We start from the raw sequence: 24,909 nt of genomic DNA on the forward strand, positions 1-24,909 counted from the left end.
CATGCCAGACTGACTTTTTAGAGTGGCTGGCTAATTTGGTTACTTTTTTGTGTGTGTGCTGGTGAGAAAACTGGCTGTAACTTGGTTACTTTTGAAGACTGTGTTGCAGTTTCTAGTTTTAAAAAATATTTTACTCAGAGACTGAGACTGGCAATTGAGACTGGCAGGTAGTTAGGTATAGCTTGACAAAGTGAATTAAGCCTGGTTTCTTTTCTGGGTTGTTTAAAGACTTAGCTTCAGAGTTTTGGTAATTTCTGGGTGAGAAGATTGGCTGTCATTACTTTGATAGTAAGTATCTTTCCATTCAGATGCAGAAGTAAAAAAAATCACTTAGCTTAACCCCCAAATCAAAATCAAAACAAAATATCCCAAAATGAAAACAAAACACTTAGTGAGCAAGGTGAGCCTAAAGTAACTATTCTTATTCCACATTTCATGTTTGTACTTGACCTAGGCTAGTGTAAGAGAAACCTAACTGGTATGACTGTCCTAATGCGTTTTCAGCGAAGAGGCTGGGAGGGTCCAAAAGAATGTTTTGAGTCATCAGATCCTTTTAAAATGCCGAATTCTTTCCATGGGGTTAATTTAAACCTGTTATGACCCTTTAAAAAATCTTCACAAGAGGCCTCAGAGCTATAACAACATGGAATGTTGCTTGTTTAGTAGAAGTCTTTCAAAGGACATCTTTATATTTGGCAACATTTCTTCTGTTATCAACCATCATATAAGATAGAAACAGGAATTTTTGAGTTCTTAACTGGAAAGAACAAGCCATTTGTGGTAGAGAGTCTCATGAACTTCTTTTTCTTTTGAGTGAGTAGGATGCTCATAAATAAAATAGATAGCTCTTCATTTCCCAAGACAATTTAGGTTTAGGTTAATATATGAAGTATATATGAGGGTGTAAAAATTTAGCCATATTTACTTAAGATACACCTGTAATTCTTGTTCAGAGATATTAAACTGTTTTGTTATTGAAGAACAAAGAGACATTGAGTTTGTTTTATGATCATAGAGGAGAAATTTTCCGGGCTACCTAGGCCCAAGGGAATGTAAGTTTGCCCTTTTGTGTTTTGTTGTCTTTCTTTGTTCCCTTTGTTTCTTATCTTGTTTCATGTTCCCCAGTAAAAAATGTGATACAAACCTGAAATGTGAACCACATAATATAATTCATATTTCTAGGAGCCAGGTTTAAAAAAATAAAAAAAGGAAACAGATGAAATTAATTTTCATAATATATTTTATTTAATTCATTATATCTAAAATATGGTTGGTTATCTGTTGGTATATGAGGGGGGTTGGTTCCAGTACCGCTGCAGATACCAAAATCCACAGATGCTTAAGTCCCTTATAAAATGGCATAATATTTACATATGACCTACTAATCTCTAGCATACTTGAAATCATCTCTAAATTACTTATACTGTCCAGTGCAGTATAAATGCTGTGAGTAGTTATTATACTATATCATTTAGGCATTAACAATGAGGAAAAAAGTCTGGACGTGTTCACCATAGACACAATTTTTTTCCCCCAAATGTTTGTAGTTCAGGGTCCTTGAATCCATGGATATTAATAAAGCTATGTGTATGAAGGGCTGATTGTATTACCTTTTCAACATCTAACTAATATAAAAATGAGTGATTTTGCATTCTTGTTTTAATACTACGTCTTTGAAATGTTATGTGTATTTTTGAGTTATAGCATATCACAGTTATAGCTAGTTAAATTCGAGTGTTTAGTAGTTGCATGTGGGCCAGCAATTGCCATATTGGATAGCATAATCTTAGTTTATTTTTGCTCCGAAAGAATTTTATACTTAATAGTTACAGGATTTTCAGGCAAAGGTGTTCATATACTAACACACATATAAGAAAAATACATACATTTGTATGTTATAACCTCAATTATTATCTGAAACACCCCAAACATCATGTTTTAGTGTTGTAGTTGATGGCATAAACTGGTATGGGCTTTATTATATTTATAACTGTGCATGCTCCAATTTTTCAGTGATGTGTTCTTTGAAAACAGGTATAGTAGATGAATAAAGCATCATCCAAAGAAAAGGAAAATGACTTTTTATTGAATTAAATTGTAACATATAATGATATAAACATTTAAAACCTCAGTGTTATCAAGAAGTTTGTTCATTAGTGAAATACAGAAGTTTGCTCTTTGGTGAACAACATTGAGTGATGCTACATAAATTCATGAAGAAAAAAATGGACTCCACTTCCATTAATGACTTTATAAGTTGAAGGTAGGACTAAGTTGGATTTAAACTTCAGTAAATGAAACTTGGAGTTTTGGGACAAAAATGGATTGTATTGATTGAGGTATGTGAGAGGTAGTGACACTTGAATGATGAATCAGTGTGCTTTTTTTCTTATACTTTTCTTTTTTTTCAGTTGATACATTGTAGTTGTACATAATGATAGGATTTGTTGTTATATATTTATACATGTACATAATATAACACATAATTTGGCCAGTATTGCTCTGAATCAATGTTTTATGCTCATTTTTCATGTTCTGTGGTGAGCTTGTATTACTTTTTAAATCAGAAATAAACTCCCAAGGAAAGAAGTCTAAAGGAAAGAAAAATATCTAGATCCCCAAACCACCAATAGTACACAAAAGTGAAGAGGTTTGAAGACCTAAATTATAATTATGGTCCTGTCATTAACCATCTAGGTGATTTGGGGTAATTTGTTAATGTATATGAGTTTCTGTTGATTCATTTGCAAAACCAGAGGTTAAAAGGTAGATTCTTTAGATCTTTTTAGTTGCCTATTGGGCAACGTGTTTTTTTTTTTTTTTTAATAAAAAAAAAAAATGAAGGGAGTTAAAAAAATATAAAAATGAAATGAAGGGAGTTAGTAGCTGTGTTTGTTGCAGGGGCTGGGTACAGTGGGTACAGGTGTGGCTTTATGTGCAACTGTGTTTAAAATAAATTACTTATTATAGAAATGTGGATTTGAGACAGTTTATCTCTGTTTGTGTTATGTGCTGGTATCATAGGTACTATAGGGACATAGATATAATTAATTTAATTCCAAAAGGGTATATCTTATTGCAGCTTGAGGTCAAATTAAGCGCTCTAAGAGAGGTGTAAGGAAGGGAGCAGAAAGGAAGGGAGAAATCATATTAGGCTGAGGGTAACAGCTAGGAAAGTCTCTATGGAGGAAGCAGCATTTGAGGAGGCATCTGTGAATGGGTAGAGAGGGGGAAGAAGCATCTGATATGACCAGACCAGGGGGATGAAGGCTTGGGTGTTTGAGAAAGGTTCTTGCTGTATTGTCCAGGTTGGCCTAGAACTCAGGGCTCCAGTGATCCTTTTGCTTTAGCTTCTGGAGTGCTGGTACTATAGCTACATGCCACTGCATCCAGCTTATTGTATGAGCTTTTAACTGAGCCATGGTAACCCCAGTTTGACTGGGGTATAGAGTTTATATGGTATATAGCAGGGAAGGAGGTACCAGGAAAGCAGGAATGGGATAGGAAAGGAAATGGAAGGGGAGGATGGTGGAGTACTCTTCATCTCATGTGTTGCAGCTTTATATTGTGGTGTGACCCTAACAATGCTGTTAATAAACACTTGTGGTGGGTTTTATATTTAGTATGCATATAATTTAGTACATATCACACAATAAGAATGCTGGTATATATACCTAGTATATATTTGTTTATAGAATGTGAGAGAGAAAGAAAGTAAGGGACAGAGGAGAAGGAAGAAGAGAAAAGTAAAGAGGAGGTATGAGAGAGGAGCTAGAATTACAGGTAATTAGGGTACAACTTTTAGAGGAAATGCCTTTAGGGGGTTTCTCTCACACATGTTGGTCATGTTTGTGTGGTTACATACACAATAAAAAATTCTTATACATTAAAATATCTGTAGATTTTTTTTATACTTGGAAAAACAAAAAAAGAAAACAGGGAAGAGGTTATTCACATTTCATAGTCGACCTTGTAGCTAGTATACTTTGATTTGAATAGCAGCCCTACCAACTTGCTTGTGAATCTGAGTGATATCAGGCCAAAATTGTACAAAAGAAATTGATGCTTCATTGGATAGAACATTTACTTTTGTAAAAACAAGGAAGCTGAAAAAGAAAAAGCTATTTAAAGAAATGACTGTTAAGTTTGGATATAGTAATTGCTTCAGGGGAAAGTTTTCTTTCTTTTTTTAAAGTAAGGAGTGCTATGACATCGTTCCTTAATATCAGAATATTGTCAGAAGTGTAATTTCTGAGGTGAGGTGAGCAAGCTTGCCAAGTTTGCTAAGGGCAATTGTTTTTTTCTGTTTAGTATTGCTATAAATTAAAAAATGTCATTGGTGTGCATGTGTTTATTATAGATCATTAAAATATTAAGCCATCAAAATTAAACTTTGTGGTGCTGGTTAAATGCTTTTAAACCTCCCTGTATCTTCAATAGCCTGAGAAAACTGTGAAGGACTTCAAAATATACTTTAGAATAGCTTGGCTTTAGAATTTGTGTTTGACTTTGTAAGTTCTGAATATTTCTTTTTGGTTTGAATTATAGTATTATTTCTGTGGTCCTGAAAATGATTTGTAATAGCCTCATAATTGCCGTTGTCTCATTCTTAAGGAGCTGCTTTTAACTCTTGAGTATTTGTGGGTAATGGAATCAGTGCATGCTTAAGACAGATGAAAAAATATTAATAGTAGTGTTAATGCAGGCAAGTTCTTTCTGAAAAAGAGAATGGTTAGAAACTCTTGGTACTCTTTATACTTGATCCTGTGTGTGTCAGGGGAGGGTTACCATCCGTTTGGATGCATCCAGTTTCCCCTTTTAGTCTATTATGTCTCTGTCTTTAGGCTTGAATTTTCTCTAGTCCAGATTTGCATTTCTAGATATTGGTTGGCACTTCAAATTTAGCATGTGCACATTTCTCCAGCATCTCTTCTTTTGTGATTCACCATTTTAGGGAAAGACACCATGCCTTCTTTTGTGGACTGAACTCCATCTCTCTGGTCCTGAATCTTTCTGCCAAACCCTCAGTGGCTTTTTGGGCCTCTCCTGCCTTGTCCTCCCATCACTGCTATGCTTTCATTTTTCCTATTGCAGAAGCCCCCAGTAGGTCTCTCTGACTCCAGGTTGGCCCCATTTGAGCTACCTTTCACAGAGCTGCCTCATGAGTTGATAGAATGTTCTATGGACTTCCACCATAGAAAATGGAAACCCTTTGACTGCCCCTGCCTCCCTCTCTGAGGCTCCCTATATCCATTTGCAAATTTGGTAGACTAACTGCCAGGAGCTGTGTCTGGGTTGAATGAATTTGCCTCTTATTCCTCTCTGCCTTCACAAGGATGATTCCTTGGCCTGGAGAGCCTGTCTTTCTCTTATGCTTCTGGCCAATTTCTTTGGCTCTCTCAACACTTGGCTCAGATATCATTTATCATAAGTGGAATTGTGTCTTCTTCTCTTCCTTCCCACTTGGCTTTAGTATTCTATGGTACTTATTGCTTTGGTGCCATAATTAGGTGAATGTCTTTTTCCCATAAATCTATTAAGTTATTTTATTTCAAATTGTGACCTTGCCTTTCCTTGTTTCCCTTCCTTATTCTACTTTTTTTTTTTTCTCTATTGCTCTTGTCTTCTTTCAACATACTTTGTAAAGGTCTTCTTGGTAATATTTATTTCTGTACCCTGCTTTAACATAAATTCACTGGGGTAGAGCTCTTCATCTCTTTTGTCTGCTGTTATAGTATCAGTGCCTGTTACTGTGTCTCATACTTAAAAAATACAAATATTTTTGGAAGAAATGTGTATTTGTATGTCCAGGTTCCCACTTCCAGTAGGCATCGGTAAATTGAACTGATGGTGAACAGTTTATTCTATTAGACTTCCTAGGAGATGTCTGCCTGTGCTCCTGTTTGGTACTTAGAAGTACATCTAATTAAATACTTTTAAGGATTTGTTGTTGTTGTTGTTAGCGGGCATTGAACTTGGGTACTCAAACACTGAGCCATATCCCCAGCCCTGTTTTGTGTTTTATTTAGAGACAGGGTCTCACCGAGTTGCTTAGTGCCTCACTGTTGCTGAGGCTGGCTTTGAACTCAGCGATTCCCCTGTTTCAGCCTCCTAGCTTCTGGGATTACAGGTGTGCTCTGCTTGGATTACAGGTGTGCGCCACTGTGCCCTGCTACTTTTAATGATTTTATGCATTAAAACAAAGTCCTTCTTTTGTGTAAGTCTGAGGTTCTGTCTATTAGTTTCATATGTCTTACTCTGAGATGTGTTTCACATCCACTCATATAGCCCTCTTTCTTCTATAAGCTAAAACTCAACAACTAAATAACTTAAGATAATATTTCCCTAAAGCTCATGCTTTCAGAATACCGTCCACATGGAGTTCAAAATCACATGTGCCCCATGACAGCATATTTCAAGTGTTTTTGCTTGTGTAAGCTTGGAAGAATTTTGCATTTTTGTATTGATTTTGATTTTTTTCACATTTAGATAGTTGCATAGCATGTCATTTCCAGTATATTATAAAGATCAATATTTAAGAATCTAGACTGTTTCATTCTTAAATATGCAGCCAGAGGAATTTGTTACCATCATCGTCTCCTAAGCAATGAAAAAGCTCTTTAGCCCTTTTTAAAAAAATTTTTTTCAGTTGTTAATAGAGCTTTATTTTATTTATTTATATGTGTTGCTGAGAATTGAACCCAGTGCCTCCCACATGCCATAAAAGTGTGCTACTGCTGAGCCCCAGCCCCAGCTCTAGCCCTTTCTTGTTGGAAGTTATATTTCTGTTTGACTCTGCAAAATTGTATCAGAATAAAAAACATATTTTATACTTGAAAGTCTTATGATGAACCTTTTCAAAAAAATCAATTTAAGGTTTAAAAAAAAAAAAAAAAAGAAGGGCTGGGGATGTGTCTCAAGCGGTAGTGTGCTTGCCTGGCATGCGCGGGGCACTGGGTTCGATCCTTAGCACCACATAAAAATAAAATAAAGATGTCGTGTCCACCGAAAACTAAAAAATAAAAAAAAACTTAAAAAAAAAACTTTCTCTTTCTCTCAATCTCTCTCTCTCTAACCAAAAAAAAAAAAAAAAAAAGAAAGAAAATGCCTTGTGATCATAAGGCTCTAAATGTTAATTCAGTTCAGAAGAAACAGAACTTGTTGTCATTACCATATAATTCAAACCAAATAAAGCAATTACACATTTTGATAAATGTTAGAAATAAAAATTGAGTATTTATTGGAAATAAACCTGTTAAGGAGGTGAGTAACGCTGTGCGTCTTCTTCTTCTTCCTTTTTTTTTTTGATAAACCTTTAGTATTCGGATGAATATTGATTATTTCCAGACTGAGGATTCAGCATCAATTCTATTCCATATCTTTCTTTTTTTTCTTCTGTCATTAAAAATCACTCACAAGTCCTATTTATGTAAATAAAAGATGGGCATAGTCAGAATTCTATAATTGTAGTGTCATTCAGTCCTTCAAATTGTTTGAGTTATATGTCAAAAATCAATCTATCGCCAAAGATTCTTTTTCATGAAAACAACTAGACACTCTTTCAATATTGTTGAAAGCAGAGAAACTGCCAGGGTTACAAAAGAATTTGCTTTCAATTATTAGTTATTCATTTTCTTAATAGGACATCAGTTTCTCAATTGGCTCTTTGATGAGAGCAAATGAAGTAAGCTGTGCTAAGGTTGGGGATCAGTGACTGGTGTGTCTCTCCCTTTCATAAAGTGGTAAATGGAAGATTTTAAAAGGGGAGCTGGAAAAGGAGTCTCTCAGCTCAGTTTCCAACAAGATTTTAGGCAGATGGGTTTTAAGAAGGAATAAAAAAGAAAATTAAACTTTAGAAATGGATTTTCTTTTAATGATCTATGGTGAAGGATTGGCAAAGGCTGTTTAAAGGCTGTTGAAGCTGAGTGGCGGGTATGTCAGGGATTATACTTTCTACTTATGAGTATATTTAAATATTTACATATTAAAAAGTAACCAAAGCAACAATTCGCTTTGGAAAGTGTTACTATATGAATGTTCCAGTTTGAGAACCATTTTCTTTGATACCACTGATAACATTAGTCACAGTGCCCTATTGTATTTAAATGAATTAATATTTAAAAATTTCCCTGTTTTACTTTCTAATTTGATAAATATGGATAGATTTAATCCACATTTAAAGCTCTTTGGAGTCCTTGATAATTTTGAATAATGAAGTACCCTGAGACCAAAAGATTGAAAATTGCTGTCCTAGAATTTCCTGGTATTTTAGTTACATGTTAGTTTAATTTCTTTAATTTTTAAAAAATTATCAGGATATCAAACATTTAATGTATTTTTTTTTTTTTTGTGGTGCTGGGGATTAAACCCAGGTGTATATGAGGCAAGTACTCTACCAACTGCGCTGTATCGCCAGGAATATTTTTTTTTGCTTTGAATTATTTTTTGCTTGTGTAAGTATCATATGTCCATAACTTAAAACAATATTCTTGTTTTTCTGACTAGCCTCTGAATTTTTTTTGTCAGAGATCTCATTAAAGAACTTTACCCTTGGTGGTCTTGAATACCTAATGTACACTTAGCTTTGATACTTCCAGCTTCACCTGAAGAATTGCAGAAATGTTGCACGATTATTTTGTGGTAATTTACAAAAGAATTAATGATGCTCAGTAATTTTTATGTTAGGTTTTGAAAGGGTTGCTGGAAAAGGAGGCCCTCAGTTTAATCTCAGACAGGATTTCAGGCTGATAGGTTTTAAGAAGGAGTACATAAGGAATTTAAAACTTTGGAAATGGATTTCCTTAAAATGACCTATGGTGAAAAATCTGTGGCAAAGGCTGTTGAAAGGCTATTGAAGCTGTTAAGTAATTTTTATGTTTCGAATGACACTACTTAACTGCTATAGTTTGAATCTGGAGTGGCTCCCAAAGGCCTGTGTGTTTAATAAGACTTGGTTGCCAGCCTGTGATGCTATAAAGAGGTGGTAGAACTTTTAGGAAGTAGAACCTAGTGGAAATAAGTTAGGTCATTGGGGTTGTGCCTTTGAAGGAGATATTGGTATCCTGGCCCTTCTTCTCTTTCTCTTTTATTCCTGGTAGCCCTGAGTTGAACAGAGCTCTTCCATGAGCTGCTGCCATGATATACTGTGCCACCAGAGGCCCAGAGTGACAGGACCCAAGCAGCCATGACTGAAACCTCCTTTAAATTGATCATCTTAGGTATTTTGTCACAATAACAGAAAGCTGCTCAACATGTAAGCCATAGGATTTTAGTTTGACCTGAGTTTTGTAGGGTGACTTGCTTAGTGCAATTCTGTATGTATTTTTTCAAAAGCCCTAGACTTTAAGTGGGTACTGTGATTGTATTCTTCCTAACCAATAGATTGAACTTACTTTCTGGTGGATTTTTTTCTTCATGAATTTTGATATACGTACGTATACAATGGAGATCTCATTTAATTAATATACTTCATTTTACCTTTATTGGAAAATAGAAGATTGCATAAAAATAGAACTTTCTTGGAAAATCTAGGATGGTATTTTTCTAATTTTTTGATATTTGCAGTAAAGAATTTATTTTACATCCTGACTTTAGTACGTGCATACATATATATTAATGCAAAAGTGCACATATGACCAAAAGAAAAATTAAATGATGGGCTGGGTATGTGGCTCTGTGTAGAGTACTTACCTAGCATGTGCAAGGCCTTTGGTTCAATCCCTAGGACTACACACACACACACACACACACAAACATACTCACAAACACACACATAGTAAAATGAAGCAGACCTTTTTCAGTAGGCTATAGTATTGTATTAGATGAAAGACCCTATGTAGCTTATGGCTACCTTATGTTTCTACTTTTCTTTGAAAGGGCCTGCCTTAAAATTAGTCTTTGAATTTATTTGACAGTTGACTTTTATAGGCAATACGTCTAACTTCTCTTTTTTTTTCACTTTTTCCTTATTCCCTCTTCCCCTCCCCTTCTATCTCCTTTCTCTGCCACTGTTTTACTATGCTTTGTTTCCCTCCCTTCTCTCTTTTTTCTTTCTGTTTCTCTTCCTTTCTCCCTCACTTCCTCCCTTCCTTCTTTCCTCCCTTCCTTCTTTCCTTCTTCAAAAATAATCAAGTAAGTTGATAGAAAAAGACATTTTAATACAAAGATTTGGGCAGACATCATTTAAATTGACTTTCTTTTTTATTCTGGAAATGTTGTTTGTAGATCTGTTTTCTTCTCCTCTGATTTCCTTATTTTTTCCGTGTTTTCATTTTGTATGATTGTGGGAGATTCAATAACACTTGTAAAAAATTATTAGCATTTATTGAGTGAGTCTACGTGCCAGACATGGTTCTAAGCACTTTAGAAAGCACAGTTTCTGGTGCAGGGTTTTTCACTGTCATTGTGACCTTGGGCAAAATACTTGGTCTCTACATGTCTCAGTTTTTCTATTTGTGAAGTGTGATGCCATGATATAATTTCTGCAAGGCATATAGAACATTGCCTGTCTCACTATAAAGATTCAGTGTATGTCAGCTGCTATTATTTTATTTTTTTATCATTAAAGCAGGTTGGCAGTTCTTGACATGTACTGAGTACTCAGTGAGTTGTAGTTGTTTGTATTATTTAATATTACTATATTTTACTTTTGCTTTTAAGTGGTATATTGAGTTTGGCTGAGGCAAATGTGAAATAGTATTTTTGTATGTTTTCTTAATTTTTCTTTTTAAACATATTTATTTATTTATTATTTTAGTTATTATTGGCAGACACAACATCTTTGTTGGTATGTGGTGCTGAGGATTGAACCCGGGCCGCACGCATGCCAGACGAGCGTGCTACCGCTTGAGCCACATCCCCAGCCCTGTTTTCTTAATTTTTCAATGAGAGTTTTTTTTTAATGAAACGGTGCAGAAGCTGATGCTTCATGGCTGTGATTCTCATATTTAGTAGATATTGTGGTCTTCATAAAGGATATTCCTAAGAATATCCCATTATTTAAATGGAAGTGGAGAGAAGATTTAGTCCTTGTAAATAACCACTTTAAAATGGAGATATAGGGGGCTGGGGTTGTGGCTCAGTGGCAGAGCACTTGTGAGGCACTGGGTTCGATCCTCAGCACCACATATAAATAAATAAAGAATAAAGGTACATCAACAAGTAAAAAATATTAAAAAAAAAAAGGAGATATAGCCCAGGTGTGGTGGCACGTGCCTGAAATCTCAATGGCTTGGGAGGCAGGAGGATCATGAATTCAAAGCCAGCCTCAGCAAAAGAAAGTCATTAAGCAACTCATTGAGACCGTCTCTAAATAAAATACAAAATAGGGCTGGGAATGTGGCTCCCTGAGTTGAATCCCCAGTACCAAAAAAGTGTATGGGGGGGATGTATGTGTGTGTGCATGTGTATTTTAAAGTCATATAACAAAAGACTAATATTTTATGGTCCAAACGATTCATCCTGTTCTTGTTTTCAGTTATTAGTGGACACTTGTCAGAGTCAAGCAGCTTTATGTTTTGTTATGTTTGTGTTAAATATGTGATCTTATTTATGAGTATCATGAAAAGTACTTTATGGATTTCCTTGTTAATGGGGTTGAAAGCACTTGAAATTCTAAGAAATAATGGTAGCACAATGTCTATAATGATTTCTATGCCAGCAGTCTATGAGTTCTGTGTGTTCATTAAGATAAAGTGTAGCCACATAATAAATTATCAATTGGCTTTATAATAACACACCAGTGTAGTATAGCATTCAGTGCTTCTGAACTGATAGTCATCTAATGATTAATATATTACTTGAGTAGATAGTTTGAGTGTGGCTTAAAAATCAGAGTATGGTATGTGATACGTGAACCAATTCTAGCAGGGATTTGAAACCTCTTTATTGAGGGACATATTAATAAAAATTTAAGTGGAAGGAACACTTGTAAACACTTTTAACCTACAAGATGAATGTGGTTCTGGTTACCTATAATGTGTATAATTTTGAACATATCATGTATCTTTGGTGTACTGGATATTTCCTTGATTACAAAATGAGTATCAAAGCTAGTGAGCCTTGTTCACAAGGTTGTTTGGATCAGTGATTGAAATAATACATTTTGAGGATGCTTGAAAACTTTTGGTACTCTACAAATGTAAATTAATGTTCTTTCTACTTTCAAATGCAAGAGCATTGTTTGGGGAGTGTTTTGACACCAGTTTGTGTTTATGGCTTTAATTTTTTTTTATATGTTGATGGAGCTTTATTTTATTCACTTATTTATATGTAGTGCTAAGAATCGAACCCAGTGCCTCACACATGCTAAGCAGGCGCTCTACCACTGAGCCACAACCCTAGTCCTATGGCTTTAATTTTTTTTGCTTTTTGTTTAGGTTCATCAATGGCCAGTATAAGCCTTAAGTTTCATAATCCTCTATTTTTTTTTTTTTGACCACTAATTACAGTGAAGAATGTATGTATTTAACTCTGAATATATGGACATGTGCATGTGATAGCAGTGCTGTTCATGACACTGTAGTAAGTATTTGTCAGCATTTCCATTTTGAATTTCATTTTGGCTGGTCCCCCCGACCCCCTCATTTTAGCTTGGCTTTCCTGTGGGATAAAATTATAGAGCCTGAATGTTTTAGAAGGAAACTTTTTTCCTTCTTTAGTAATGAATGTATGCTATTAAAAAAGAAAAAAACTGATAACATTTTTATCACAGAAGTTTTAAAAACCAGTTTATGTAACTTTCTTTAAATCATTAAGTGTATTAAATATTGTGAATTCATATTTAGAAACATTTTTATGTTATTATAGTTTTGCCTCCTAAAATTATCATTCTTCAATGTGTCATTCAAATTTAAAATTATAATTTTTGTAAACTAATTTTATGATATAAAGAACCAGAGACATATTGAACACCTAAGTACCCATTCTAAGTTAAGATAGAGTAAACTGCTTGTAGCTTATAAACTTCCTTAGACTTTCATCAGTAAATGTGTACATTGGTTTTCGTTCTGTATATTAGTAAAGTGTGTTAGAGATAGAATACTCTTTATGCTCACAGACTCTCTTCTAATGAATGTCATGTGGTATCAAGTGCTCTAATTTTCGATAACTTATTGAATCACCACCTGACCCAAGACCTCTACTCAAAGCAGTAATCTGCCCCAAAGGCTCTACCCAACAGATGAGGTTATCATGGTGGTCCAGTTAGAACCTGTCTTTAGGGAAGTTTGGGTTTGACAAAGATCAGCTGAAGTCAAGAACAGAAGCTGAAAGTTGTGAGAAAATGAGGCAAGCAAACAAACAAAAAAAGTAACGATGGGAAAGTTGATCATCCTTTATCATTGCTTCACTGAAATTATTCTCATTAGGGCTATCTCCAAATGGGTACGTGTCTGTCAACAGCAGGTGATCTTGTCCATATTCTCCTTAGGGGAAACATATTCTTTTTTCGCTTGGGTGACATTACTCAGGTTTTCTTCCTACCTTTTTTTTTTTTTTCTTCATTCTCTTCCTTGGCTCTTCATCTGCTCAGCTTGTTTTAGATTACTTCAGGGCTTGTGGCTTACTCTCTGCACTTACCATAGTCAGTCACATCTATCCCTTTGGCTTCAAGTCCATTCTATACACTATTGGTTCCACTTTGACCCTTTAAGTGCTGTTTTTTTATTTACAGTTGCTGACTGAGCATTTCCATGTCTTAACCATCTCTTAACTTAACGTGTTCTCAGTGAAGCACCTGATTTCCTCCACCAAGTAATTTTTTCCCTTTTACTTGATGTCCCCTCTATTCACCCAGAGGTACAAACCAGACAATAAACTCTTCTTTTACTTCTATACCCTTTCCTCAGAATAGCATCTATCAGCAAGTACAGTCAATTTTATTTCCGTTATGTATCTCTACTTTGTCTACTTTGTTTTCAGTCATTATTGTGACTTTTGCCATTGGCCTTCTATGTAGCAGTAGTCTCCTAACTGGTTTTCCTACTTTTTATCTTCCCTCCTTTTATTCTTTCCACCCCCTAGTGACCAGAGTAATCTTTATAACAATCCAGATTATATATTGTATTTCTCCCTCAGGCTTTAATACTGTAATGGTTTCTCACTGCACTTGGAATTAAATCCAAACTCCTTCCCTTGCTTTTCTTATTCTCTTTTCACCTTGGCTTTTTATTTTTTTATTTTTTCCTTTTCTTCTTGTCTTTCATTCTTCTCTCTTTCTTTTTGAATCTAGGGCCTTTCACATACTAAGCAAGTGCTCTACCACTGAGTTATACCCCCAAGCTTTCACCTTGGCTTTTCACACAATTTTTCTGACAATATAATTAAAATTTAATATTAAAATCCAATATGTGGATTAAAATTCAAGTTTTCTAAAAACTTGAATGAGCTTGTCACCCACCCCATCCCTTTTTTTTCTCCCCTTAATTTAATAAAATTCATAACAAAAATCACAGCTAGCTTTTTTCTAGTTCCCTCAAGCTTTGATTTTCTTACATTTCTCAGACCTCTTTGAGGGCTTTGGATTGTCTCATTAGCATTAGGGAAAGAAAAGCTTTTACTCTTGTGTCTCCAAGTTACACTGTTAGCACTGGAACTGGCTAAGAAGCTTTACTTCTTATTTTTGGTAACACTGTATCTTCTTGGTTCTCTGTCCCATTGCATACAGAGCTTTCAGCCTCACTGAGTTTTCTTTATCTTTTTTTTTTTTCTGAATTACCCTATGGTTTCATTTTTAACCTTTTGTTCTTAGTTTGCCATTTGCTCTCTGAGTTTATCCATTTCCGTGATTTGAGCTTTCACCTCTGGGATTCCTATTCCCTATGTTAGTTCCCTATTTCCAATCTTACCTTAAAATTTTTTTCTTCTGTCTGATGCCTTGGAGTTATCTCACACTCAGTTGTCTAAAGACTAAAACTTCTGAACTTCTCTGATAAACTAACTTTTCTGGTGATATCATTTTTAGCACTATCATCATTCTCTCAACCTGGAAGCATTAGTAATTTTTGACTATCTTTTCCATTATGGCTAATGTGTGTCTCCTCCCCCCCCCCCCTCGTTTTTCTGCCTTCTAAATGTATCTTAGACTCCTTGTATTCTTTCTTGGCCATCAGCTCAATATAGGCCCTCTTTAGGCTTGGTTTTGGTGACAGTGTTTTAGTTAGTTTGATTGTCTCTCTTCAGACACCTGTAAAACACTTCTTCATTATGTTTGCTTGTGCCCAAATTTCTCTATTTTTAGCTAAATGATATTCACATTACACAACATTTTTCCAAATCCATCATGGCCAAATATTTTCTCTTTTTACCAAGGTGTTTCTGATTCTTCACTCTGGTTTCCTACTACTTCCAGTCAGCTCTGCCTTACACTTGTGTATCTTCTCTCATTTCCCCTACAATGTGCTTATTTCACTTATGTGCTATTTCTGCCTCAAATGTACTTGTGCCTTCCCTTTGTTTATTCCTTGCCCTACTCATGCTTTACTTCATGTCTTGAGCTATGAGCAGCTCAGCCTACCCGGATGTCTTCTTGTAAGCTGTAATAATGATAATTCAAGTTTGAACACTCAATTAGACTCCACATATCAAAACTTAGAAGGTCTGTCAGGTGTTCTGGAACAAAATGAAACAATGAAACCTCTGTATAGTTACATTTCCCTGAAGAATAAATTAAATCCAAACAAAGAATGTTGAAATCTTTGAAACAAGTCAGTTTAGGTGCAGAGGAGAATGTTGGAAGGCCAGAGAAAACTTGAGATTATTTTTTGAGAGTTTTAACATCAACATAAAGGGATTCTTTAAACATTAAAAGAAATAATAAGCCAGTTGGAGACTCTGGTCACCTTGGTAGTTGCATTTTGCTTGGTACAAAAAGGACATAGATGAATGAATGTATGTCTGCCTTGGTCTGTGTTAAAGAGTCTATTAAAAAGATTAACCTTTTTAAGTGGTTCCTTCAGTGCACATTATAGTATTAGATGAAAAAAATATAAGTGGTTATTGATAAATCTATTCAGGTTACTCATTCGCAGAAGTGGTGTACTGTGTACAGGTCCCAGATTGCTTTGTTCTGAAGCTAAACAGGGCCCATTTCCAGCTGTGTGATGGTGGGTAAGTTATTAAACATTTCTGTAACTCAATTTCCTATATGTAAAATTATCCTTTAGATAATAATATCTATCACACAGCAATGTGGAAAGGATGATAGGAGTTGTGTAAACTGTTTAGAATAGGGACCGCTACAGAGTAAATGCTTACTAAGTTATTACTATTATTATATTATATGTGATATGACTGGGAAAAGATGACTCATTTTCAGAAAGAACTATTCTGAAATAAGAAATGGCACTTGAGACTGTGAGTTCTTTTTTTCATAACTGACCTACCCTCAGTGACTTGTGTTTATTTTGGTATATACATTCATTAACAAATATCTTTTGACATTGTTTATAGTATTAAAGATCCTAAAATGGCAGATTGTCTATCAGAGGCCATCATATTTTTAATTAAGGATAGATTCTGAGAAATACTCCATTGAGGATTATGTTAATGAGGATCTTCTGGCTCCTCTGGATGTGGGAACCATCTGTACACAAAGCATCGGATTTCATCTGAAGTTTGAAATGTACACATTTCCATTCCTACAGAATGTATACTCTCCATTCCTACAGAGAGCCTGGTGCATGTTTTTTTGGATTTATGTAATATGAGAATTTCTGGAATATAGATGTCTTTCAAAGTAAAGACTCTCTTGAGTTTGCTGCATTTGGCCCTTTGCAAGGAGACATCATGTCTATCATCAGTATGCAGTGCTTCATAGCATGAGTGTTTTGACTTTAGGGAGTGTAAAAAGTAGCTCAAAGCTATTGCTGGGTCAACTTTTTGTTATCATGGTAATTCAGTGTTTAAGCAAACAATGTCAATTGCTCAAACTTCAAAATGAGATATTTTCTTTTTTATCAAGGTAATTAAGAAAAAATTGATGATAAAGACTTTGCCTTATGCTCTTGAGACGCAGAATAGTGTGACTGGAGAGGCTTCAAATAATCTGCCTGTTTGATGCTTGAAATTTTCATTTTTAAAACTATCCCATTGGATGATGCCATTTTGTTATTGTTACTCTGCAGTTCTTGTGATAGTATAGATTCACTTAGCCCTTTAGCAGATATTGTAACAACTACCACATTAGGCAAGGCAGTTTTTTTTTTTTTTAAAGTGTGGGCAGGTTGTTAGCATACGATGTGATTGTGATGAAAGTATTTGTGTGTGGCTTGGAGGATTGGAGGTGAGCTATATAAAGGAAGACTGAGGATGAGGAGGACAAATTCATTGCCCTGCAGTTTAAATTCCTGCTATCATATATACCTGTCTTAAATAAATGTTGAGGAAGGGTTCCATTTTGATCAAGTTCATCATACCTTCTGGTTCTGTGTCGTGCAGCTGCTTATACACCCTAGCATTGATTCATAATAATAAAAACTGAATATCTTGAAACCTCTGTTTTCTTTATTTAAAATGGGAATATTAAACCTACCTTGCAGGATTTTTGCAAAGCTTCAATAAAAAGACACTTAGGAGTATCCTACCCTATAATATTGTATATCCATGGTAGGTGCTGTTTTCCTTCTTGTTTCTGAACTTGGTCCATGAAATTTATATGTAAATGAAGGCATTTTTTTGCTTTTTATTTATGTAAGCCATTTTGCTTCCCACCAGGCTATAATTTTTTGAGAGCAACTATTATTTCTTTTTCATTCTCTACACAACATATAGTTTTATAATACCTTGTATCTTTTCTTAGAGTGCAAGCCATTTTACTTTTATATTTTAGTTTTTTATTTAATGACTGCTTAATTAGATTCTCCTTTGGATCTGTAAGCTTCTTGAAGGCTAGACTCTTGTTTGGTTTTGCTCAGTAATGTATATTTGAGGCCTTAGACTGTGCCTGGCATGTAAAAATGTGTTCTGCAAATATTTGTGGAATGAATGAATGAATGAATGAACGAATGATTTAGTTAAACATGGTAGATTCTAATCTGATACTTATTCTGGGAAGATTGAAACTATTTATCATATTCCTTCCAGGTTTAGCCTGAAGCCATAAGAAGGCTATTAAATGTATAGAATTTTAGCTAAGATCTTCGCTCTTTAAATAGCAGGGTATATGAAAGAGAAAAGAGGTTTACAAAATACTTTGAAGTGATTCAGTATTTTATGTTGTTTTAGTGGGAGGTCAATAATGTTTGTTTTGAATATGTTGTTGTAAAAACTTTTTAAGTGTAAATTATTTATTATTACTTTTAGGAAATAATTATAAGTATTAACATCCATGAGTACTGATACTAATTTAAAATTTACACTCAAGGGTGAAGATGTTGAACATTGCTTGTTTGTTTCTTTCCTTTGTATAAATCTAATTGTATGGGAAGGAAACTTTGGGGATGTATGAGAACTGGTATGTCCTGGGATTGGCAATGCTCCTATTGTTGAATTCTTTATAAATCTTTGCTTCTCTGTCCCAAATGCTCAGTTTATCTGCCATTCATTCATCCAAATGCTCATTGTCTTTGCATTCCAGGATTTTGACACGATGCTGATTTATGTCCTGACAGCTGAATCTTTTCACATTGAGTCAGCACCTTCACCTTTCCTCTAATCATATTAGAATTCTGAAGTAATCTTACTGGTTATTAGTAGGTCAAGCTCAGCATTTTTTTTTCTTCAAATGTGGTTTATCCAATTGGACATACAGGAAAGAGGGAAAACCCTATATGTTTATATGTTTACTTGTTCACTGTTTTTTCCCTAATCAGTTATATATGACAGCAGAATGCATTTTGATTCATTGTATACAGATGGAGCACAGTTTTTCACTTCTTTTGCTGTACATGAAGCAGAGTCACATCATTTGTTCAATCATACATGTATCTAGGATAATGATGTCTTGTCTGTCTCATTCCACCATTTTTGCTACCCCCATGCCCATGCTACTCCCTCCCTTTTGCCCAATCCAAAGTTCCTTCATTCATCCCTTGCCTCCCTCCTGCTTATGGATCAGCATTCATTTCTCAGAGAAAACATTCGGCCTTTGGTTTTTTTGGGATTGGCTTACTTTGCTTAGCTGTTCATTGTTCTTTTGAAGGCTGACATTTATTGAACATTTTCCACATTCTAGACAGTGTGTGAAATATTTTATGTATTATCTCATGAAATCTTGAGCTATCCCTAATAGAACTAATATTCTTAAACTCATTTTTGTAGAGCATACTTAAGCTCGACAATGCTTTAAAAAAATTTTTTTTTTGTAGTCTTATGCCTTTATTTCATGTATTTTTATGTGGTGCTAAGGATTGAATCCAGTGCCTCACACATGCTAGACAAGTGCCCTGCCACTGAGCTACAGCCCTCGCCCCTACCAATGCTTTTTAAAAACATTAATTTATCAGCTAAATTTTATTGAGTACCAAATGTGTTTCAGACATACTTCCATGTGTTTTTATTTTCATTTGCTCATTTAATTCTTAAGTCAACATTGTGAAGTAGGTACTATTTCTTATGTCCTGATTTACACATGAGGAAAGGCACAGAGAAGCAAGGCCATTCTTGGAATCCAGACACTCTAACTCTGTATCCATTGTCTCAGCATTGTACTACATTACTCAAAATTGCTCAGCAGGTACATAGTGGTGCCTTATTAGGATTGTGCATGGCCCAGAGTACTACCTTTGCCATCTGGAAGAATGCAAAATAGGTTTCTATTTTCCTCCAAGTTCCCAATTATGCTGAAAGCAATCTAATTTGTTTGACATCTGAAAACTTTCTTTGATGTTTTTCCAGAATGACAATTGACAGACTTTTGTGAGAGTGGACTTTGTTGCCCATCTTGGTTTTAATTTTATTACATTTAATAAGACAAACTCAAATTTCTCATATTTGGTCTCGCTCCTTAAGTGAAAAATATGGTAATGAACAGCAACATGTTTTCTAAAAGGGAAAGTCATTTTCATTATAACTGAAGAGAAAATGTTCGTACTACTCAGTTGACATGTTTGGCTAAGTCCTAGAGTCCCACATTGGACATAGAATGCTGAATTACATCAAGATACAGGAAAAGACTATTCTTAGAAATGCATTATTAGCATATACATCTTTAGATTTTAGTACCTCCTCCTACCTTCAGACATAGTGTTTTGTGGCTAAGGAGCCAGCAGCATAGAAGGAATTTACTTTGTAAATATTTCAGTTGAAGCTAGTGTCAAATCTTACTATTCAGTGTTTTGAAATATTAAGCTTTCCAGGCACATTCACTGCCTTTTGAAAATCTTTGTATTACTGTTTTCCAAGTTTTGATTTTTGGAACCATACACTCATATTTATATACACCTCTCTATATATTTAAGTACACACATAGAAGTTTCTCTTTATAGTTTTATGCTTGAACACTACTGGTTCTAAACATACTAAGAAATAAACTTCATTTTTCTTAATATATCTCAGACTTGAATTCTCAACTCATATTTATGGGCTTGCATTTGTATATAATTTGTTATTAATATATTTTTAAAATTATTTATTTATTTATTTTAGTCTTTGATGGACCTCTATTTATTTATTTATTTAAAAAGTATCTTTATTTTATTTTTTATTTATTTTTATGTGGTGCTCAGGATCAAACCCAGTGCCTCATGCATGCAAGGCAAGTGCTCTACTACTGAGCCATAGCCCCGGCTCCATCTATTTTTTATTTATAAGTGGTGCTGAGAATCCAACCCAGTGCCTCACACATTCGAGGCGGGCGTTCTACATCTGAGCCACAACCCCAGCCCTGTATTAATATTTTTTTGTATGAAGCATAGGATATTTCCATAACTAGGGTACTGTACTACATGCTATCATGGATTTTATTGCCCAGATTATGACTTTAATTATAAATGTACACTCTTTTTTACTTTTGGGATTAGAGACCATTTCACTATACTACAGTCCTATGTCACTCCCAGGAGCTTAGGGTCTCATCTGAGGACCAAGAATAGCATCTCTAAGCTGGCATTACATCATTGGATTGACTGATCTTTCTTTCTTTCTTTTTTTTTCTGTGTGTGTTTTAAACATTTAATTTAAGCTTAATGGTGCCTTTGAGTGGTAGCAACTATTAAGTTGTAATTAACAGACGGTGGGATTAACTGATGTTAATGTGATGCCTATCTAATTTGTTTTTAACTTCAAATCATCCTGTTAAAATAGCTGCAAGTTCATCTCATTTTGAATGATTTGCATTGGTGTTAATCTCAAAACAAAGGAAAGTACATAGGCCATTTTTATCCCTTGTAGACGTATGGGAGAGGGTCCTCAATTAACTTGTGTTCTTTTATTGTGATTTTGTGTGTGCACATATGATATTCAGCTGAATGTTGAGTGCTTGTTGAAAAATCTTTAATTCCACTAATTCATTTCTTTAAAAAAATTTTTTTGTAGTTGTAGATGGATAGAATGCCTTTATTTTATTTGTTTATTTTTATCTGGTGCTGAGGATCAAACCCAGTGCCTCATGCATGCTAGGCAGTCGCATTGCCACTGAGCTACAGGCCCAGCCCATAATTTATTTCTTTATAACAGTCATATAAGTAAAAATAGTCTTTTTTGAAGAGTTTCTTGTTGCTCATACTTCTGAAGCTCAACGAAAATTTTACTTCACTGATGCTCTTGGGCACATCCAGAGAGTTTGCTCTGTTCCTTTTTATCAGTTTATGATTTGCTTCTTGTCTTATAAGCCAAAAACTTATGAGAAGACAAATTATGATATTTGCAGGTTGTAAATAGATAGCCTTTTCCAACAAGAATAAAATTTTAACAAAAATGTATTTCTAGAAAGATTTCAAAATTTATTTTCTAAATGCTTTTAAAATAATTTTAAAGGTATGCTAAAAATAAATATGAGTAATTCTCTCCAGAAGGTAGTCTTAGCATCAATTATAAAAGAGGAAATTGATTCCATTCTGTATTGAAGATGCTTGATAAATGTTTGTCAAAAAAACATTTTTTTGTGAAAAATAGTTCCTTATAAATGGCTTTTATTTAATCTCACTTAACAGTGTAAAACATATTTTTTCAATTTTATAGATAAGGAAACAATACTGAGAGACACAAGTGGCTCTACTAAATAATCTATTCACTATTTAGTTAACTGTGAAGGAGTGATTCTATTCCAGAACAGATTCTATTCCAGAGTTCAGGACAGAGTCTGTATACCATTTCAGGAGGCCCAAGGTAATCTGCTGCCATTAGTTTCTTGCTCTTCTTCCCTCATCTCCCTCATTTTCCTTGGTAGCTCCAGCCACATGTACTTCTTTTCTTTGCTCATTCTCACATTCATCAGCATCCTTCTTCCTTCCAGGCTACCACTTGCTCTTCCTCTGCTCAGGGATGCTTTCTCCAGACATCTTTTTTGCTGACATCGCACTTCATCTCCTTCAAATATTTGCTTAAGTGTTATCTTCCAGGTGAACAGTCTGTTTAAAATTGTACCCTATAAGCCAGGTGAGGTGGCACACGCCTGAAATCCTAGCAATTTGGGAGGCTGAGACAGGAGGATCATGAACTCAAAGATGACGGCAGGATGCTAAACAACTCAGTGAGACCCTCTCTCTAAATAAAATACAAAATAGGGCTGGAGATGTGGCTCAGTGGTGGAGTGCCCCTGAGTTCAATCTCCACTCCGCACACCAGTATTCGAAGTCTGCTTTGCACTATTTTTCCCCATAGCATATGTCACATATTTATTTATTTTTTAGTTGATATTATTTGTCTCCTCCTGTTAAATTACAAGCTCAGGATGTTTTCTCCCCACTGCCATATCCCAGTAGTATCTGGCCCTTAGTGGGTGTGTTGTGAACATTTGGTGAATGAGTGCAAAGCCTTTGCATTAGGCCTTTCCATTTTTCACTTATTAATAAGTGCAACAAAATTCAGGTTGTTTTTTCAATGAAGGGCACTTTTAATTCATGCTTCTTCACCAATTATTAATTGTTGTGTATTTATCTTCATTTTGAATTTTTTTCTTGTATCCCTAAATATAAACCATTCTGTTTATTCTTAAAAGTCAGCTAGAATTTTTAAATACAGTGTTAGAAAACAAGGTATTATTTTACTGGATATTAGTAGGGGGAGATAGTTCAAAGAACTGTATATATATATATTTTTTTAGTTATGTTTTTTCCCAACTAAGTTGGCCTGTCTCATCTTTTTCTTTGGTATTGGGGATTGAATACAGGGACACTTAACACTTCCTCAGCCCTTTTATTTTTATTTTATTTTGAGATGGGATCTTTCAGAGTTGCTTAGGGCCTCACTTAAGTTGCTGGGGTTGACTTTGAACTCACAATCCTCCTGCCTCAGCCTCCTGAGTCACTGGGATTGCAGGCATGCACACTGCCCCTCCCCTTTTCTACCCCATCTTTGCATCATAAATGTTCAATCCCTAGTACTGCCAACAAAACAACACAAAACAAACCTAGTTTTTAAATTTGCACTTAAAGACTTTTTGAATTAATGTATTAGGAAGTAATACATTATACTTTTTTCTTCAGTATCATTTTATTTCTAGAGGAATAAGTTCTAATTTAAAATTGAATACATGGGGAAATAAGATTCAATGTGTATTTACTTACTCAACTAGTATTTATTGTATATGTAGTATATTCTAGAAACTCCTACCAGGGACTGAGAATTAAAAGGCAAATAAGACATGTGAGGTGCTGGTTTAAAAAAAGGGAAAAAAAAAAAAAAATCAAGGTCTGCCTTTGTGCTCAGTGGTACAGAGACCCTGCCTGTTGTGTGTAAGGCATTGGGTTCAATTCTCAGCACTGCATATAAATAAACAACAACAACAAAAAAAATCACAGTATAATGTGGCAAATGTTCAAGTAGAGATATGTACAAGTTTTGTGGTAATTTTGTGTTAGAGTTTTTAAGGGCTACATGGCTTCCATTCCTATACTGTGGAACATATGGTTATCTTCTCAGCTTTAAATATAATTGAAACTAACTTGCTGTTTATGCTTCTAGCAGAAGCGGGAAACAGGAGTTAATGTGACACAGGATTTGCTATTAATGGGCAAAGTGAAAAGTAAGGAGAGGGAATGGTCCAGGTAGAAAATACAGGTAGATAATACATAAGTGTGCGTGCACTTGTGTTCTCTCCCCCTCACTTCCTCCCTCCCTCCTTCTCTCTCCTTTCTTCCCTCTTCCTCCTTTCCTCCCTCCCTCTCTCTCCTTCCCTCTTTCCCTCCTTCCCCCTCTCCCTCCCTCCCCCTCTCCCCCCCTCTGTCTCCCTCTCCTAAGGAATTTTTGTTATTTTAAAGGTCTTTTCTGAGGGTCTGGTGGTGCATGCCTGGAATCTCAGCTACTCAGTCAGCTAAGGCAGGAGGATGGCAAGTTCTAGGCCAGCCTTGGTTACTTAGACCCTGTTTTGAGAGGGAGGTTAAAAAAAAAAAAAAAGAAAAGAAAAACAACTGGCAGCTGGGGTTGGGGATGACTGGAATTGTTGCTGAGTGGTAGAGCATGTGGGTTCAATCCCTAGTACCATCATGGGGCAGGGAGTGTTTTTCTTTTTATAAAACTATAGTGAAAATAAATCATGACCAGTTTTTTTTTTTTTTAATACCTAAACTGGAGGAGAAATAAAAAATGGCAACTTACTTTTTTTGGTTAATTTACTAGTATATAAAGTCCTCAAAGGAGGAAACCACTGATATAGATACTGTAGAATACTGTATAAGTCTTGCAGCCTTCTTTGGCATAGCCCAGCAAGCTCCAGGAATTTCTCATGTTCAAAAGGCCTTGTCTCTGTGCTGCTGATGTTTCCAACCCTGGAATAAGACCTTAGGAAATGAATTAATAATAGAGACTTTGACC

The 24,909-nt window shown here is 35.1% G+C and overlaps 1 protein-coding gene across 2 annotated transcripts in view; it reads left to right on the forward strand.

The window, feature by feature from the left end:
- The window catches only part of Ppp2r5e (protein phosphatase 2 regulatory subunit B'epsilon), a 157,186-nt gene that overhangs the window by 46,197 nt on the left and 86,080 nt on the right, over positions 1-24,909 (forward strand). The gene's annotated exons all lie outside the window — the stretch shown is intronic.

The sequence above is a fragment of the Marmota flaviventris genome, chromosome 2, assembly GCF_047511675.1.
Source record: "Marmota flaviventris isolate mMarFla1 chromosome 2, mMarFla1.hap1, whole genome shotgun sequence".
NCBI classification, from domain to species: domain Eukaryota; kingdom Metazoa; phylum Chordata; class Mammalia; order Rodentia; family Sciuridae; genus Marmota; species Marmota flaviventris.